At 45.1% G+C, this 20,204-nt stretch overlaps 1 protein-coding gene across 2 annotated transcripts in view; it reads left to right on the top strand.

The window, feature by feature from the left end:
• The first annotated feature begins 658 nt into the window (after positions 1-658).
• The window catches only part of TUBB1 (tubulin beta 1 class VI), a 38,076-nt gene continuing 18,530 nt past the window's right edge, over positions 659-20,204 (top strand). The window contains exon 1 of one of the 2 annotated variants that reach the window (XM_060182223.1): positions 659-1,280. The gene's annotated coding sequence lies outside the window, so the exon portion shown is untranslated. Of the gene's footprint in view, positions 1,324-20,204 lie in introns of both variants that reach the window. The other variant, XM_060182167.1, reaches the window with a different exon arrangement.

Below are 20,204 nucleotides of genomic sequence, written 5' to 3'. Positions count from 1 at the left end.
GTATCTTTCACATGGTGTGTGTGTGTGTGTGTGTGTGTGTGTGTGTGTGTGTGTGTGTATGGAGAGAGAGAGAAAAGCCAGAGCACCTCTCCTGTATATGAAGCCCCTAAGACTAAGCTAGGAGCCTCAGGTTTACAAGTCTCTCTAGCAGTTGAGCCATTTCCCCAGCTAAGGGACACTCACTTTAGATTTGGCTTCTGGGGCAGGTGTACCTATCTACACCATAAGCATAATGGTTATGCAAACAGACTGTCATGCCTGAGGCTTCGAAGTCTCAGGTTCAATCCCCTGCACCACCATAAACCAGAGCTGATCAGTGCTCTGGTAAAAAAAAAAAAAAAAAAAAAAAAAAAGATTTGGCTTCTGATCACCATGAGGTTATGGTATGGTACCTGGTATAGGATGAAAATGTGCCAGATTAAGTGAAATAAGTCAGAAACAGAAGGATAAATATGGGATGATCTCACTCTCAGGCAGAAGTTGAAAAAGAAGATCAGAAAAGAAAACACAAGTAGAACCTGAAATGGAATTGGCGTATCGCACCAAAGTAAAAGACTCTGGGGTGGGTGGGTGGGAGGGGAGAATACAGGTCCATGAAGGATGATAGAGGACCTAGTGGGGGTTGTATTGTTAAATGGGAAACTGGGGAATGTTATGCATGTACAAACTATTGTATTTACTGCTGAATGTAAAACACTAATTCCCCAATAAAGAAATTAAAAAAAAAAAAAAGAAAAAGAAAATGTGCCAGGGATAAGTTTGTTCCTCATGTGGTGGGTGAGCTAGATGTGCCAAAAATGCCCTGATTTCCCAGAAACCTTCCACCAAGTAGATGTCACATGTTTTGTAGGCTTGTGACTCTATCGTCACAGGACTCAAGTTCAGAGGGCCGCTTGCTGTATATATGACTGGGCTGCAGTTTCATTTTGCTCCAGGGCCTGAAGATTGGCATCTGGACCTCTTCCATCTCAAGTCCTTCCCAGGCCAGGCCTCCGATCAGAGCTCACCTAAGAGTTAGAAAGGCAGGATGCCTCCCTCTCTGAGGCTAAAAGGAGTTTCTCTGACACATGAGTTTCAGGCATAATGTAGTTTCCTTAATGGCACAGGAGCTTCTCTGATATAGAAACAAACTGAAACTCAGAAGATGAGGAAATGGGGCAGAGGGGAAGGAAAGGAGACCAATCATCTGAAACTTCAACTTTCAAAGTAAAAGAAAGAAGATGAAGTCTGACATGATCTATTCTGCCTCTCTAGGCCCCGTCATGCGTCAGACTGGAGAAGTAAGTCTGGGACCTGTCTGCACCTCTGCGCTTGCTGTGCCAAGTGAGTCCTTGTCCCTTGTGAGCTGTGACTGCCTGAGAGCCCTTTGCAGCAGTTTCCTGAACATGTTCTGCTGAGCCAAGCAAATCCAAATTTCATGTCACTGAGTGTGGCAGAGTGCAGACAGGAACATAGCTATTAGGAAAGGGTGTCAAACTCCAGGAAGCCTAAAGAGCAGTGAAAGAGGAAGGACACACCCAAGAACCAGCTGGACTGGCCCCTAGCTGCCTGCTAGGTCTGGTAGAGTTTTTCCCCAGGGCCATCTCTCTTCAAAGCTGCTCACCTGAGCAGCAGGCAACCATGGGGACTTTGAGAACAAGAAGGCAGCCCTGTATCTGTGGGCACATTTGGTAGACTGTGACTCATCTTCTCTTCTGACTTTGATCTTTTAGGACTTCAGGAAGGGCCCCCGGACTGGCTCACCGCCAGATCCTCTTTACTTGGGTGTCACTCTAAGAGCCACCTACCACCCCCATTGAGTCTGAGAGCATCTAGCTAGTGGATATTTGAGATCTCAGAGTCTCCTCCCAGAGTCCCTACACAATTCTCTGGGAAGATAGTTTAATTTTCTAGGAAGATAGTCATGTGCCTTCCAGCCTGTGCTGACACACACCTGCTTCCCAGGGGGTTGAATGCTTGCCTACCAAGGTGATGACATTCTGAAAGACTCTCCAGTATGAGAAATGTCCATCTTCATTTGATCTAATAAAGAAAACTTTACAAGGCTTGCACCCACAAACTGACTAAAGCCTACTGTCTCCACTATAACCGTATGAACTAAGAGTCAGCACATAGCCAATTTGGTCCCCTGGAGAGACTATACCCTAAAACTCCTGATTCTGAAGGAGCAGGGATTCAATGACCTGAGACATGCAGAAAGACAGCCATTCCTGTGGCATCCAAACACCCCCATTCCCAGAGGAATGGGTGAAATGGACAGATTAAGAAAAATGAATGAGCCTGTTTGTCTGCATGGATGACACTGAGTCAGAGGACATGTGGGCTTTTTTTTTTTTTATTGGGGAATTAATGTTTTACATTCAACAGTAAATACAATAGTTTGTACATGCATAACATTCCCCAGTTTCCCATATAACAATACAACCCCCACATGTGGGCTTTTACTATGCAATAGAATTCCTAAAATAATTGCAGACCCTCCCCATAACTGTATACAATGTATACAATCACTCTTTTTTTAACCAAAGCACTGCTCAGCTCTGGTTTATGGTGGTACAGGGGATTGAACCTGGGAATTTGGAGCCTCAGGCTTGACAGTCTGTTTGCATAACCATTATGCTATACTGCTATACCCTTCTCCTAATATATACAATCTCTGTATCAGTCAGGACCCAATTCCTGGACTTCGGTTTTTTTTTGTTTGTTTGTTTGTTTTGCCTCCAGGGTTGTTGCTGGGGCTTGGTTCTGGCATTATGAATCCATTGCTCCTGGTGCCCATTTTACCCCCATTTTATTGGCTAGGACAGAGAAGAAAGGGAGAAATAGAAAGGGAGAGAGAAAGATAAACACAGGTAGACCTGCTTCACTGCTTGTGAAGCATCCCAACACACCACTACTCCTCACTGAACCTGGATCCTTTTGCAGGTCCTTGAGTTTTAGTGGCATGCTTAACCAGGTGCACCCCACTGCCTAGCTCCCCTCACTTTGAGTCTTTTTTTTAAAAATTTTTTATTTAAGAAAGGATTAATGAACAAAAACATAAGGTAGGAGGGGTACAACTCCACACAATTCCCACCACCCAATCCCCATAACCCACCCCCTCCCATGATAGCTTTCCCATTCTCTAGCCCTCTGGGAGCATGGACCCAGGGTTGTTGAGGGTTGCAGAAGGTAGGTCTGGCTTCTGTAATTGCTTCCCCGCTGAACATGGGCGTTGACTGGTCGGTCCATACTCACAGTCTGCCTCTCTCTTTCCCTAGTAGGGTGAGTCTCTGGGGAAGCGGAGCTCCAGGACACATTGGTGGGGTCTTCAGTCCAGGGAAGCCTGGCCGGCATCCTGATGGCATCTGGAACCTGGTGACTGAAAAGAGAGTTAACATACAAAGCCAAACAAATTGTTGAGCAATCATGGACCCAAAGCTTGGAATAGTGGAGAGCAAGTGTTAGGGAGGTACTCACTGCAAACTCTAGTGTACTTCTGCTTTCAGGTATATATTTTGCAGTAGTTTATGGATACGTGTGCACATAAGATCTCTCTCACAGAAACTGGTGTATATCTAGATTATGGGATTTTGTTAGAAAGTGAACCACCTGAGATGAAATTAGAGTGTACTATAAAAGGAAAGGTCTCACCTGAGTAATGAAGCTGAAGGGTTGTCATTCCACACGTGAAGTCTCTGGATACAGTCTGAGGTGAAGCATGTTGAGGTGGTAATCGTTGCGTTGCTTAGGTTGTGATCGGCGGATGCAATATTATTTGGTTTGGATTGGGAGATGCATATGGGAAAGTGGGCCCTATCCAAGGGTTCCAGGACTGGGGGAAGTAGGGGCTCTATAGTGGAGATGTGAGGTTCCTGCTGTCTTAGGGTTCAAAAAGACAATTGCTAGTTAATGTTATCATCACATTATTTGGTAATTGGGTTAACTTTGAAAAGTCCCTTTGTTATGGTTTGCTGTACAGTATCCAGTATCTTGTATATAGCTGTGCTATTGGATGCTTCTAACCTACTTGGTCTAGGCTTTTGAGAGAGTCCGCATATCAAATACACAGCCTATATATTAAAAAGATTCAGTTTGTCTTTTGAGAAACTTTGAGACATACAATTGATTTCCCCCCTCTCATATTAATTAACTACTGATTTATATGTCTACATTTTGCTAGGAGTGTACATAAACACCATTCCCACCACCAAAGGACTGTGACCCATCCCTCCCGCCCACGCCCACCTCCCACTGGCCCAGGAAGCTGCATGTCTACCCCTCACCACTGGGTTTTTACTTTGGTGCCCTACTTACAATTTGATCAGGTCCTGCTTTTAGTTTCCCTTTCAGATCTTCTTAGTCAGCTTCTGTTGATGAGTGGGATCATCCTATACTCATCTTTATCTTTCTGACTTAGTTCACTTAACATAATTCCTTCTAGCTCTGTCCAAGATGGGTCAGAGAAGGTGGGTTCATTGTTTTTGATAGCTGCATAGTATTCCATTGTGTATATATACCACAGCTTTCTCAGCCACTCATCTGTTGTTGGGTCACTTTGAGTCTTTAAATTTAAATTTATCTATTTTTCTTTTCTTCTCCTTTCTTTCCTTTTTCTTTACTATTTATTTTATTTTATTTGATAGAACAGAGAAAGATTGAGAGAGAAAGGAGAGATAGAGAGGGAGAGATACCTGCAGGACTATTTCATCACTCATGAAAGCTTCCCCCCTACAGGTGGGGACCAGGGGCTTAAACCCAGGTCCTTGCTCATAGTAACTTGTATACTCAACTAGATGCACCAGCACCAGACTCTATAAAATGTATCTATTTTTCAAGTAACAAATCTTTGGCACAACTCTGTGAGGTGGGTTAAACGACTGTGGCTCCATGTACTGGTGGGAAGACTAAGAGTCCAGAGACATCGAGGGGCCTGGCCTTAGAAAAGTTTGTTCTTGGCATGTTTTAATTGGAAACGCCCCCCTTCTCTTTCTTTCTCCCCTCTTTTTATAGTTTATTTTTAACTCCATACAGTCTCCTGGAAAACAAATGATCCAAAAACACTAAATTCATTTCTAAAAATAAGATTAACTTTTCCCAATAAAGAATACACATACTTTGCAATTAGAACAGGCCAAAGGAGAAGTACACAGGATGAGTTTCCATGGACTGTGGAATTGCCTCTGAATGCTTTCTTTCCTCCTTCATTGTGCCATGATGTCTGGCTCCTGGTAGGCCAGCTGCAGACATTTCCTATTATTCCACATTCCTGAACTTGGCCACATCCTGGATACCAAAGTTTGTTTGGCTGGATGCTGAGTGTGGTGCTCAGCATGGAAGGCTGACCCTGAAGTGGCTCCTCTCCATCCCCAGCTACTGGATCAACACTCAGCCAACTCCCAGCTACCTTTGTAAGAAAGGCCTTTCAGTTGGATGGGTCAGGTGCACCAATGACCTTGCATTGTCCCTGGGTGTCCCATTACCACCACGCCCTCTTCTGGCTGCATGTACTGGCATGTGAGGAAACTGAGTTTGTTGGGACCACTTATGAGATTAATCCTGTTAGCATCACCTGAAGACATACCATCTCCATACAGGCCAGCACATAGGGGTGATTGTGGTCATGGAAAGAGCTTACGGTGATAGATCAAGAGTACCACTGGGTGGTCCGGCAGGTGGCGCAATGGAGAAAGCATCGGACTCTCAAGCATGAGGTCCTGAGTTCAGTTCCCGGCAACACATCTACCAGGGTGATGCCTGGTTCTTTCTCTCTCCTCCTATGTTTCTCATTAATAAATAAATAGAATATTTTTTTTTAAAAAAGGGGAGAGTCGGGCAGTAGCGCAGTGGGTTAAGCACAGGTGGCACAAAGTGCAAGGACCAGCATAAGGATGCCGGTTCGAGCCCCTGGCTCCCCAACTGCAGGGAAGTCGCTTCAGAAGCGGTGAAGCAGGTCTGCAGGTGTCTATCTTTCTCTCCCCTTCTCTGTCTTCCCCTCCTCTCTCCATTTCTCTCTTTTCTATCCAACAACGACGACATCAATAGCAACACAATAATAACTATAACAGTGAAACATCAAGGGCAATAAAAGGGAATAAATAAATAAAATTTTAAAAAAGAAGAATACCACTGGGTAGCCACAGACATATGAGGCTGAAAGTCTGTGTGGTAGGACTGACAAGACACACTATGGACCAGAGATGAGGGGGGAGGTCAAGGCTCCCAGGATGCCTTGTGAGAGGGCATCCAGCCAGTCTGTTTCTCCACACATTGAATTGTATCCCCCACAGTCTTTGGAGTCCTTTGTATAATATCTATTTCTATATTTTATTAAATTTTAACAAAATCTGTTATTTGATATAACTACAGCCATAACTTCATTTTAAAAGTTGTCATTTGTTTGACTGTCTTATAATATTTTACTTTAAAAAAGATTTATTAATTATTTTTATTTACTTTGTTAATGATTTATTCATTTATTTTAACCAGAGCACTGTTCATCTCTGGCTTATTTTTTTTTTAAATATTCTACTTATGGGAGTCGGGCAGTAGCACAGCAGGTTAAGCGCAGGTGGCGCAAAGCGCAAGAACTGGCTTAAGGATCCCGGTTCAAGCCCCTGCCTCCCCACCTGCAGGGGAATTGCTTCACAGGCATTGAAGCAGGTCTGCAGGTGTCTCTCTTTCTCTCCCCCCTCTGTTTTTCCCTCCTTTCTTGATTTTTCTCTGTCCTATCCAACAAAAACAACAACAATAATAAGTACAACAATAAAACAACAAGGGCAAAAAAAAAAAAAACAAAGTCAACAAAGGGGAATAAATAAATAAATATTAAAAATATATTTTATTTATGTATTAATGAGAAAGGAGAGGAGAGAGATAGGAAGAGAGAGAGAGAACAAGGCATCACTTTGGTACATGTGCTGCTGGGGATTGAACTCAGGACCTCATTCCTGAGAGTCCAGTGCTTTATACTGTACAACCTCCTGGACCACCAACTCTGACTTACGATATTTCTGGGGCTTGAATTTAGGATGGATCATTGGTACCTCAGGCATGAAGGGTTTTGTTTTGTCGTTGTTCTCCAGAGCAATTCTCAGCTCTGGCTTATGATAGGGCTTGGGATTGAACTTGGGACCTCAGAAACAAAGGCATGAAAGTTGTTTTATTTTATTTTATTGTTTTTTTTAGATTTCTTTTTCTTTTTTTTTTCCTTCTTTTGTTGCCCTTGTTGTTTATAGTTATTGTTATTATTGTTGTTGTTATTGCTGTCATTGCTGTTGGATAGGACAGAGAGAAATCGAGAGAGGAGGGAAAGACGGGAGAGAAAGACACCTGCAGACCTGCTTCACCGCCTTGAGGCAAACCCCCTAGGGTGGGGAGCAGGCTTGAACCGGGATCCTTACACTAGTCTTTGCGCTTCGCGCCATATGTGCTTATCTGACTGCACCACCTCCCAGCTCCCGTTCTTCTTCTGGCGTTTGCCCTTCTTCCTTAGCCAGTCAACAGCGTCAGGTTGAGCCTGATGTAAAGTTTCGAGACCTCCTTTGAATCTGGAGAGGTGGCAGTCATTGACTATGTGGGTCATAGTCTGTCTGGAGCCGCAGGGGCAGTTCAGGTCGTCTCTGGCTCCCTAGCGATGGAACATAGCGGCGCACCGGCCATGGCCTGTTCGATAGCGATTGAGGAGGGCCCAATCATAATGTGCTAGGTCAAAGCCGGGTTGACGCTTGCAGGGGTCTGTGATGAGGTGTTTGTTCTTTACCTCAGCTGACTGCCAACTCTGTTTCCAAGAGACTGGAACAGAGAAGTTCAGTGTAGGCGTAGGGGACCAGATTGGGTGACGAGACATCAAGCGTTGGACAGGGTGGGCGAAGATATCCGCATATATTGGCAGGTCCGGTCGAGCGTAGACGTGGGAAATGAACTTAGATGATGCCGCATCCTGACGAATATCTGGTGGGGCGATGTTGCTAAGAACTGGCAGCCATGGAACCGGGGTGGAACGGATGGTTCCAGAAATTATCCTCATGGAGGAATATAATTTGGAATCGACCAAGTGGACATGGGGGCTACGGAACCATACTGGGACACAGTATTCTGCAGTGGAATAGCATAATGCCAGAGATGATGATCGTAGTGTGGAAGCGCTCGCGCCCCATGAGGAGCTGGCCAGTCTTGCAATGATGTTATTCCTCGCGCCCACCTTTGCTGCAGTTTTTATGAGATGTTTGTGAAATGACAGAGTGCGATCGAGAGTAACGCCAAGATAGACTGGTTGGGCTTCATGCCGGATTCTCGTATCGTCAAGCTGCACATTAAGCTCATGCGAGGCCGAGGCATGGTGTAGATGGAAAACAGATGATACCGTTTTTGCAGTGCTAGGGATTAGTCGCCATTTTTTTACAGTAATCAGATATCAGAGACATGTCTTTCGTGAGTGTTTCCTCGAGGATGTCAAACTTGGATGCCTGAGTTGCACAGCAGATGTCATCGGCATAGATGAACTTCCTTGAAGAAGTTTCTGGGAGGTCATTGATGTAAATATTAAATAGCGTAGGAGCCAGAACAGAGCCCTGGGGGAGGCCACTTGAGACAAGTCTCCATCTGCTAGGCTTGTCACCCAGATGCACCCGGAATCTTCTGTTTTGGAGAAGAAACGATATAGTGTTGGCCACCCATGGAGGCAGACATCTTGAGATCTTGACTAGGAGACCACGGTGCCAGACCGTGTCATAGGCTGCTGTGAGATCAACAAAGACAGCACCTGTCTTTAAATTCTTCTGGAATCCATTCTCAATGTAAGTTGAGAGGGCCAGGGCTTGTTCGCAGGTAGATCTTCCTGGGCAGAAACCAGCTTGGGCGGGTGATAGGAATTTCTCTGTAAGAGGAGAAATACGTGACAGAAGCAGCCTCTCAAGGAGTTTGTAACACACGGAGAGGAGAGAAATTGGTCTATAGCTGGCGGCCAGTGTAGGGTCTTTCTTTGGTTTCAAAACTGCTATTATCTTCGCACAACGCCAAATTTTGGGCATAGATTCGGATTCCAAGATGTGGGAAGGAATGTAGTTAGCCACTTCTTTGCTGCAGGGCCCAAGTTAAGAATGAGTTCTGGGGTGATGTAATCATAGCTGGCTCCCGTGAAAGTTGTTTTATAATGTGTGCGCTCAACCGGGTTTGCCAACACCCAGCCCAGGAAATTCTTTTTTTTTTTTTTTAATTATTTTTTTTAAATTTTATCAGAGCATTGCTCATCTCTGGCTTATTAATGGTATGAGGATTGAACCTAGGACTCTGAAGCCCCAGGCACAAGAATCTCTTTGCATTACCATTATGCTATCTAACCCCGCCCCTGAAAGTTATTTTGTATAAACATTGTGCTATCTCCCTAATCCATGAAGGTCTTTTAGTATAGTCACTATGCTAGCTTCCTAGACCAATTTATTTATTTATTTATTTATTTATTTATTTATTTATTTATGGGAAAGAGCAGAGAGAGTGAGAGGGAACCAGAGCATCACTCTGGCACACGTGATGCCAAGGATCAAACTTGGGAACTCAAACTCAGAAGCCCAACTTTAAAAAAAAAAATTATTTATTTATAAAATGGAAACACTGACAAGACCACAGGACAAGAGGAGTGCAATTCCCACCACCAGAGCTCTGTATTCAATCCCCTGCCCTGATAGCTCTCCTATTCTTTAACACTCTGTATGGAGTATGGACCCAGGGTCATTTTAGGCTGCAGAAGGTGGAAGGTCTGGCTTCTGTAATTGCTTCCCCACTAAACATGGCCTTTGATAGGTGGATCCATACTCCCAGGCTCTCTCTCTCTTCTCTAGTGGGGCAGGGCTTTGAAGAAACAGAGCTCCAGGACACATTGGTGGGTTCATCTGTCCAGAGAAGTCTGGTTGGCATCATGGTAGCATCTGGAACCTAGTGGCTGAAAAGAGTTAACATATAAAGCCATACAAATTGTTGATTATTCATGAACCTAAAGGCTGGAATTGTTGTTTTCGCCTGGCTGGCTTCATGGGCGGGAAACAGACGAACAGGGACTCATGGCCGGGTTGTACGCAGTATCTCTTTATTCATGCAGGACGCAGCGCAATCCATACCAAGCTAAGCTAAACTAAAAACTACAAACAATCTTGTCCTTATAAATATACTAGCCCAGTAGGGTGGGAACAGGATGCGACGCAGAGAGGGTGGAGAGAAAAGTGACTGGTGAAAATCAGGGTATGACAAGGAGAGGGGGCAGAACAGGTGAGAATTCTACCACTAAACCACCAATGCCCTGGAGGGAAGGTGGTGCTTGTTAACAGGTTATGTAAATAGAATGCAGTGTTAAGCAGGGGGATTTAAACCAAATGAAACAGAAGGGGTTTTTAGAAGCATACCAACATGGAATGTTGCAGAAGATGATTTGGGGTCTCCATTTTGGAAATAGCTAGTTGGTCTATTTTAGTTATATTCCAAAGGGCCCATGACTTTATTAGTTTTTGCTTGATCCTGACATCAGATATGCAGGTAGACCCAGGTTATTGTCTGGGGAGATGATGTCATGGCTGGAAAAAGGACCAGAAAGCTGGATCAGGGAAGAGAGTAGCTCCCTAATATGGGAAAGGTGTATAAATATTGTTGACTGTAAACCCCATCGATCTGATCTGATCTGGGACCCATATTCAACAAGAGGTATCTATTCAAGGTCTAGGCTCATCGTGTTTATGTGGGAATCCCAGGATTCCCGGACTAGGGCCCCAGGTGATAGGGTGGCCTGACAGTGACTAAAGAGTCATCATTAAAGTTTGCCAGTCTCAAAAAAAAAAAAGTTTTCCAGTCTCTTGCCCTTATTCAGAAAAGCCCAACATTTTATTTACTGCACACAGCCTTTTATTATTCTTATTTCTTTAATTTTTTATTTATTCATTTATTGCATAGAGACAGGGAGAAACTGAGGTGGGAGGAGGAGACAGAGAGACACTGTCAGCACTGCTTCATCCCTTGGGAAGCTTCTCCCCCTGCAGACAGAAACTCAGAGCTTGAACTGGGTCCTTGTGCACTGTGATATGTGTGCTCAGCAGAGCGCGCCACCACCTAGCCCCTGTAACTCTTTTTTCTCATGGGACTTTGGAGCCTCAGGCATGAGAGTCTGTTTGCCATTATGCTATCTACCCTCCGCCCCTTTTTGCAATCTTTCCCTTTCTTTCTTCCTTCCTTTCTTATTGGATAGAAACAGAGAGAAATTGAGAAAGGGAGAGATAGAGAGGAAAAGAGACAGAGAGATGCCCACAGACCTGCTTCACTGCCTTTGAAGTGACTCACCTGCAGGTGGGGAGCCGGGGGCTCTAACCGGGATCCTTAAGCAGGTCCTTGCGTTTTGTGCCATGTGTGCTTAACCCGCTGTGCTACCGCTGGACTCCCTCCCCTGCAATTTCTTGTATTTCTCTCTTTCTTCTTTCCTTCTTTTTAAAAAATATTGTTGTAGAGCCAGATGTTGTAGTGCGCGGGCCACAGAGAAGAGAGAGGGTCCGGAGCGAAGAGGAAACGCAAATCTTTATTCGCGCTGGCACCTCAGAGTTGGGTGTTAGAGAAGCAGGTTGGGCCACGTGGAGGTAGAGAAAATGGCCGCCTCACACAGTAACCTTTCCTGCGTCTGAACACCAGAGTGGAGCGCAGGCAAGAGAGCGAGGTGCGGAAAACGAAGGGTAGGAGTATAGGAGTAGCTTTCGCGAGAATGGGAAGGGGAGGAGTAACCATAGCACTCCAGGATAGGATGATAACTCTCGTGAGAATGGGAGGGGGGAGGAGTAACCAGAGCACTCCAGATCTCGCGGGGATATAGACAATGTCCTGAGGGCACAACATGGCTGAACAGGCACTCTGAGAATGTCCCAACTCTCCAGGGAACTAGCAGTAGCCTGAGGGGACAACATGGCAGATGTGACTGCATTGGCACAATTTCCCAGCATCTCCCCCTTTCCTTTTATCTAATGCCCAGGGCAACAGTGTGTAAAGTCTATGAACTACTCAGGGTCAGTCTATGAAAAACCAGCAACGTGAAGGGAAGGAAGCTGCTGTAAAATTGTCTAATGTCAGAAACAGAAGGATGAATACAGGATGATCTCACTCTCAGGCCGAAGTTGAAAAACAAGATTAGAAAAGAAAACACAAGTCGAACCTGAAATGGAATTGGAGTATTACACCAAAGTAAAAGACTCTGGGGTGGGTGGGTGGGTGGGGAGAATACAGGTCCATGAAAAATGATGAATGAAATAGTGGGGGTTGTATTGTTAAATGGGAATCTGGGGAATGTTATGCATGTAAAAAAAAAAAAGAAGAAGAAACGCAAAGCAGAAATTGACTGAGTTTGGAGTATGGCACCAAAGTAAGAAAGCAGAAGTTCACTAGAGTTTTCAGTGAGTACCTCCCTAATACTTCCTCTCCACTTTTCCAAGCTTTGGGTCCATGATTGCTCAACAATTTGTTTGGCTTTGTATGTTAACTCTCTTTTCAGTCACCAGGTTCCAGGTGTCATCAGGATGCCGGCCAGACTTCCCTGGATTGAAGACCCCACCAATATGTCCTGGAGCTCAGCTTCCCCAGAGACCCACCCTACTAGGGAAAGAGAGAGGCAGACTGTGAGTATGGACCGACCAGTCAACGCCCATGTTCAGCGGGGAAGCAATTACAGAAGCCAGACCTTCTACCTTCTGCAACCCACAATGACCCTGGGTCCATGCTCCCAGAGGGATAGAGAATGGGAAAGCTATCGGGGGAGAGGGTGGGATATGGAGATTGGGCGGTGGGAATTGTGTGGAGTTGTACCCCTCCTACCCTATGGTTTTGTTAATTAATCCTTTCTTAAATAAAAAAAATTTAAAAAAACACCAAAAAAAATTGTCTAAAGTGTCCAAAGGGTATACCAGCAAGTCCAATAGAAGTCTCAGTCCAAAGTAGGTGACTAGGGGGAGAAATGGCAGGGGATGAAATGCTGCATGAGGAAGGTCAGCCTCTGGAATTCTGCTTTTCTGTAGATTGTGAGCTGGAACTGCCAAAACGTGACAGGTCAAAGCAAAAGCAGGAAAGGCAGACAGGCAGTAAAAAGGTTCTGTCCTTGGAGTCTGCGAATCAGATTCTTCAGGTCGCGTCAGGTGACATCTAGGGTTTCGGGGAGTGTGCCACTGTATGCGTGTCATCTAGTGGGTGATGTCAGGGTGTGCAGGGGTCCAGATGTTTTTTTTTGGGGGGGAGGATTCCTGTGGAAGAAACATAAACAATCTGCTTCTCGTGGTTAGCAGGGCATCTGATTTGAATGCTTTATAGAAAAAGAGGTTTGGTGCCTTGACCAACTGAGTATTGGGGGATGTATCTTTCCTATTCATTTATGATTATATTTTATATTATTTGTCATGGTAGTTAGCCATTTATCTGGAAAGTCCTGGGTGATTCATGGGGAAAAAGACCTTATCTTTTAACAAAGACTCTAAGGTGTAGGAAAGCGGGAACTATGTTATCCCTTTTTTTTTTTTGTATCTTGCCTTTTGTTGCCCTAGTTGTTCTTGTTGTAATTATATTGTTGTTATTGCTAATATTGTGGTTGTTGGATAGAACAGAGAGAAATGGAGAGAGGAGGGAAAGACAGAGGGAGAGAAAGATACCTGTAGACCTGCTTCACCGCCTGTGAAGTGATTCCCCTGCAGGTGAGGAGCCGGGGGCTCAAAATGGGATCCTCAAGCCAGTTCTTGCACTTAGCGCCACCTGCGCTAAACCTGCTGCGCCACCGCCCGATTCCCAGGAACTATCTTTTAACATAAACTCTATGGCCATGCCAATAGCAACCTTGAGGGCACATGTGGCTCCCCACATGTCCCCCTGTCTTATATCATGTTTTGATGTTTGGCGGACTTTGTTTTGTGGCAGGGTGGACTGTGCCTGTCTTAGGTTGGGGATCAGCCTTCTGTCTTACCCGTCATTGGAACACCTGGTCATTTTTGCCCAGTAGTACCAGATGCCCTGTCTTAGGTTGACTGGATAGCACTAGTTTCCTCTTACCCGTCATTGGCTAGCCAGCCCTCTACATGGTGGACGTTCTGATGGAGGGGGCAAATCCTCCACAGCAACTCAATATTCTACCATGTCCAGCCTATGATAGTGAGTTTGTATAGGTTGCATCTTTATGGCATCAATCTGTTGCCGCAAAAGGCCATGAGCTTGTTAAGAATTATAGGACTGTGGTCCGGGAGGTGGTGCAGTGACTAAAGCCTTGGACTCTTAAGCATGAGGTCCTGAGTTCGATCCCTGGCAGCACATGTACCAGAGTGAGTCTGGTTCTTTCTCTCTTTCGCATTAATAAATAAATTTAAAATGTTGAAAAAAAAGAATTATAGGACCTATTGTGAGCAGAAGAAGTAAAACAAGCTAGGGTCCCACAACTAAGGGTATACAGGTAAGGAAGGGGGAATGTATCCATTGATATGAAGAGGTAGGATCATATCTCAAGTCTAAGGGAAGCAGTCAGTGGATGTGATGTCCAGGGGAACAGCCATTTGTCTTTGGGGGTAGTAAAGGATGTCCATGGCATGGGTGATGTTATGAAGGGAAACATCTTTAAATTGTTGGCTGACAAAGGCAGGCCTATGGTGGCAAGACAAGATACACCAGTTAAGTTTACAAGAATATGTGAATGTTGCTAATTCATATAGGTTGGATATGGAGGAACTTCTTACAGTTTAATACCTTACCATATGAACAGATGATTCCTCATATGAAGGCTTGATAGCTGTAATCACTTACTTGTGAAAAACAATAAAACTTGTAACAAGTTAGAGGTTTACTATAATTGACCTTGGACTATAAGCAGACTCAGGTTACTTAGAGAGTTAATGCATGTTAGTAACAATGGTTTTAACATTTAGAGTACTTCTGAGCAGATGGGTCATACAAAAATTTTTGGTCATTCAGCACACTCACTCACAAAACACAACTGGCCATTCATAACATAAGACATTCAGGGAAGGGGTAGGAGAGAGGGCTCTGTGAGCCAACTTTTGTAGGTTCTTCCATGTCATATTATGGATCCTGGGATGTATCCTGCATCTAGTCCTCTTGTGTTTCTTGTTCTTCAGGGATAACAGTGCCATCATGAGGGTATTGTCGGACATGGCGGGCAGGAACCCAGACAGGTTTAGAGTAATTATGAGGGAAAATACATGCAAAACCTCTTCCCATGGTCAATAGAGGGTCAGGCCCTTTCCAAATTTTATCAAGTGGGTCTTTCCATTTGACCTTAATAGATGGGAGAGTAGATGGTGTTTGCTAGTGAAGAATAATAGGAGGTAAGTCCGAGTTATTGTAAATATTAAAGAGATTTAACGTAGTTAAGGCTTTTGCTAGCTGGATATTGGGAGGATATATTCCTCCTTTATCTTTATTCAATTGAGCCTTAAGAGTTTGATGGGCCCTCTCGACAATGCCTTGTCCCTGTGGATTATAGGGAATGCCTGTGGTATGAGTAATGTTCCAGAGGGAACAAAAATCTTTAAATTATTTGCTGGTAAACGCTGGTCCACAGTTGGTTTTCACTTGAAGAGGTAAGCCCATCACAGCAAAACAGGAGAGCATGTGGCTTATAAGCTTTTTAGAGCTTTCTCCTGTCTGAGCTGTTGCCCACATAAATTTAGAAAAGGTATCAATTGAGACAAACACATATTTTTGTTTGCCAAAGTTTGGTATGTGGGTGACATCAATTTGCCAAATAGCATTAGCTTTTAAGCCTTGGGGGTTAACACCAAGAGTCTGAATAGCAGGTGTTTTTATGAGACTTGCACAGGAAGAGCATGTAGCTAGGATTTGTTTTAATTGTGGTAACGGAACATCAGGAAATCGAGCTCGAAGGCCTTTAAGAATAACATGGGTTAGAGAATGGAAATCAGCAGGATCAAAGACAGAGACTAGGAGAGCTCCTGTGGAGGCAAGGCGGTCAGCTGCAGCATTCCCTTCGGACAGGGAACCAGGAAGAGGGCTGTGGGAATGAAGGTGCTGAATATATAGTGGTTGGGTTCGAGAAGAGAGCATAGAGGCGATTTGAATCAAGAGAGGGGAAAGTGGGTTGTCATCAATTTTCACATAAGAAAGAGCAAGCCATGGAAGTAAGTTAACAGTATACACACTGTCAGAAAAAAGGTTGAAGGATTCTGGTACAGCTTTTAATGCAAGGAAAACAGCATAAAGTTCTTTGTACTGAGGGGAATTCTCAGGAAGCTCAGTAAAGAGAGGTTTAGGAGATTGTTTGTCTGGGTAATATATAAGGGCAGCAGCTCCCTTTTTTCCACCATCAGTGAAGACTGTAGGAGCAGAAGGAATGGGATCTCGAGAGAAAAAGTTTAGGTGCTAGTAGAGGCAGAAGAGGTAAAGAAGCTATCAATTTATTGGAAGGAAAATGGTTATCTATTTGTCCTGGAAACCCCAGGAAGCTTATGGCAAAGCGGGAATGATGGCATATAAGCCACTCTGTATCTGTGAGAGAAAAGGGCAGAATAATTAAATCTGGTTCTTTCCCTAAGACGTGCACAGACCTATTTCTCCCTTGGCGAACCATGAATGCTAACGCGTCTATCTCAGTGAGGAGTCTTGGAGTTCCTCCTACTGGCGTGTGAAGCCACTCAAGAACCCCATGGTCTTGCCACAATGCCCCTACTACTGTGGGGGTGGAGTTGAAGATTAGAAGGTTTACCGGAGAGGAGGGAGAGAATCGAACAAGATGCATGTCCTGGAGGGCCTGGTTAACCCTTTCCAGTGCCAAGGAGGCCTCGGGAGTTAACTTACATTTTGAGGAGGGCTGTTTGTTTCCTTTTAACAGGTCAAACAGTGGTTGGAGGCAGCTTGTAGGCAGATAGAGATACTGCCTAAGCCAATTTAAATTTCCTAGAAAACTTTGTAAAGAAGCAAGAGTAAGGTTAGAAGGGAAGGTAACATTAGGTTTTAAGGGACGAATTTGCGTTAGAGAAATCTCTGAACCTAGAAAGGATATTGGAGGGATTAGCTGTATCTTCTCAGGGGCTACATTAAGGCCGCTTTTCTTTAATGCAGGAATGAGAAAATCACGTAAGGCATAGAGATCTGTATCTGATTTTCCCCATATTAAAATATCATCTGTATAATGAAAAATATTAAGGCCCTTATGAATATATGGGACAAGGGCAGATTTAACAGCCTCCTGACAAATAGTAGGACTATTGGCCATACCCTGGGGCAGCACCACCCATTCAAATCTGTCAGCAGGGCTGGCGTTATTAATAGAAGGAACAGAGAAGGCAAAACGTTTACAATCTTGTGGATGCAAGGGGATAGAGAAAAAGCAATCTTGTATATCAATAGCTATGATTGGAATTCCCGTAGGAATTGCAGAAGCAAGAGGCAAACCCCTTTGGGGGGAGCCCCAGACCTGCATAGTTTTATTTGCTGCACGGAGATCTTGAAGGAGGCGCCATTTTCCCGAGCGCTTTTTAATCACAAAGACAGGAGTATTCCATGGGCTTCGAGAATGACGAATGTGTCCTAGGGACAACTGATCTCGGACGAGCTCTTTTAAAATTTCTAGTTTATCCCTAGGTAAAGGCCACTGTTCCACCCAGACAGGCTCATTAGAAAGCCAGCTTAAGCGGGATGTTTGGCTACGAACAGTGGCATTTAGTATTGGGGGTGCTGATTAGACCTGGTCTCGCGGGAACTGGTGTTACACTCTGCAGAGGCATCTGTGAATATCCTAACATGAAGACATTCCAGAAGATCCCTGCCCAATAGGTTGGTGCTAATATTAGCTACCAAAGGGCGGAAGTGTCCGGTAGAACCTTCCGGGTCTTCCCACATGAGCGAGTCTCGTGTGCAAAATGATTGGGTCACCCCTCCTACTCCATGTATACTGGGTCCAGGGATGAGCTCCCAATCTTGGAGAACCTCTTCTTGCCTTAAAATTGTCTTTGCTGCCCCTGTGTCAATCAAAAATTTAAAAGGAATATTGCCAATCTTTACTGTCATAGAAGGGTTACCTTGTTCTAGAACAGGAGTGGTCCACAAAATCTCAGGCCCCGAATTTGTACCATTCAGGGGCGAACCATCTTTATGAAATTGGGACCAACAATCTCTCTTCCAATGAAACCCCTTATGACATCTTGGACAAACAGTACGTGGCCTCTGGCTCCCTTACTGAAAGGGGGGTTGCTCTGACTGGAGGCGTGGTCGAAGCCTCAGGGGAAGCCAAAACCGGGCGGTAGGAGGAGGGGCTAGAGAACCAGAAGCCTCAGGGGAAACAGGGGGCGGGGCCAGAGAAGCAGAAGGAACTGAACACGTGTCTGCGGGTGAAGGGGTCATGGAAGCCGCAGAAAGGACTGAGCACATGTCTGCAGGGACAGAAGTTTGGGTGCTGACTGCAAATCGCTTAGGGCGTTTAGGTTGTAAGCACATATCTCTTAACTCTTGTATCTCAGGAGAAGCTGAACCCTGGGCGGCAGGGGGCGGGGTCGGAGGAGGAGCTTCCGAACACGTGTACGTGTCTGTGGGAACGGAAGTTCTGGGTCTATCTGCTCATCGCTGAGGGTGTCTTAAGAACATGTACTTTAACTCTCGTATCTCAGCCTCAAGGTCACTTATCCTCATGGCAGACCACGTTGTACATATCTTGTAAGTGGCAACCACAGTTATAAAAATCCAAGGGATAGCGAAAATTAAACCATCTGTGACAGCGTGAATCTGTCCCAGGGCAGAAGGAGATAATAACTGGGACACCTCCTCATAAAACGAAAAAATTCCCATGATGGAGGGAGACGCGGGGCCACAGAGGCAGGTGGATGCCACTTACCTGTGTCTGGGCAGCTTTTCTGGACCTCAGGCTGGGCGTGAGTGCGATACACGTTGGGCACCAGATGTTGTAGAGTCAGATGTTGTAGTGCGCGGGCCGCAGAGAAGAGAGAGAGAGGGTCCGGAGCGAAGAGGAAACACAAATATTTATTCGCGCTGGCACCTCAGAGTTGGGTGTTAGAGAAGCAGGTTGGGCCACGTGGAGGTAGAGAAAATGGCCGCCTCACGCAGTAACCTTTCCTGCGTCTGAACACCAGAGTGGAGCGCCGGCAAGAGAGTGAGGTGTGGAAAATGAAGGGTTTTTATAGGAGTAGCTTTCGTGAGAATGGGAAGGGGAGGAGTAACCATAGCACTCCAGGATAGGATGATAACTCTCGTGAGAATGGGAGGGGGGAGGAGTAACCAGAGCACTCCAGATCTCACGGGGATATAGACAATGTCCTGAGGGCACAACATGGCTGAACAGGCACTCTGAGAATGTCCCAACTCTCCAGGGAACTAGCAGTAGCCTGAGGGGACAACATGGCAGATGTGACTGCACTGGCACAATCTGGCTCTACAACAATTTATTTATTCCCTTTTGTTGCCCTTCTTTTATTGTTGTAGTTATTATTGTTGTTGTTGTTGTTGGATAGGACAGAGAGAAATAGAGAGAGGAGGGGAAGACAGAGGGGGAGAGAAAGAGAGACACCTACAGACTTGCTTCATCGCTTGTGAATCCACTCCCTGCAGGTGGGGAGCTGGGGGCTTGAACCCTGCTTTGTGTCAGTCACGTGCGCTTAACCCGCTGTGCTACCACCAGTCTCTCTCCCTCTCCCTCTCCCTCTCCCTCTCTCTCTCCCTCCTCCCTCTCCCTCTCCCTTCTCCCTCTCCCTCTCCCTCCTCCTTCTCCCTCTCCCTCCTCCCTCTCCCTCCTCCCTCTCCCTCTCCCTCCTCCCTCTCCCTCCTCTCTCTCCCTCCTCCCTCCTCCCTCTCCCTCCTCCCTCTCCCTTTCTTTCTTTCTTTCTTTCTTTCTTTCTTTTAAGATATTAGATTTGTGGTCTGGGATATGGTGCAGTGGATAAAAACCCTGGACTTTCAAGCATGAGGTCCCAAATTTGGCCCGAGTTTGATCCCCAGCAGCACATGTGCCAGAGTGATATCTGTTTTTTTTCTCTCTCCTCCTATCTCATTACTAAATAAATAAAATTGTTTTTTAAAAAAGATATTTAATTTTATTTTTAATGAAAGAGAAATACAGAAAGACAAATTTTTTAAAAATTTATTATTGGATAGAGACAGAGAAATTGAAAGGAGGGAGAGAAAGAGACAGAGAGACACCTGCAGCCGTGCTTCACCTTTCCTGAAGTTTACCCCCTGCAGGTGGGGAC

This window comes from Erinaceus europaeus, chromosome 1 (genome assembly GCF_950295315.1).
Source record: "Erinaceus europaeus chromosome 1, mEriEur2.1, whole genome shotgun sequence".
In the NCBI taxonomy this organism is placed as follows: Eukaryota; Metazoa; Chordata; class Mammalia; order Eulipotyphla; family Erinaceidae; genus Erinaceus; species Erinaceus europaeus.
Note: the sequence above shows the minus strand (reverse complement) of the source record. Positions and strands in the feature narration are given on the sequence as shown.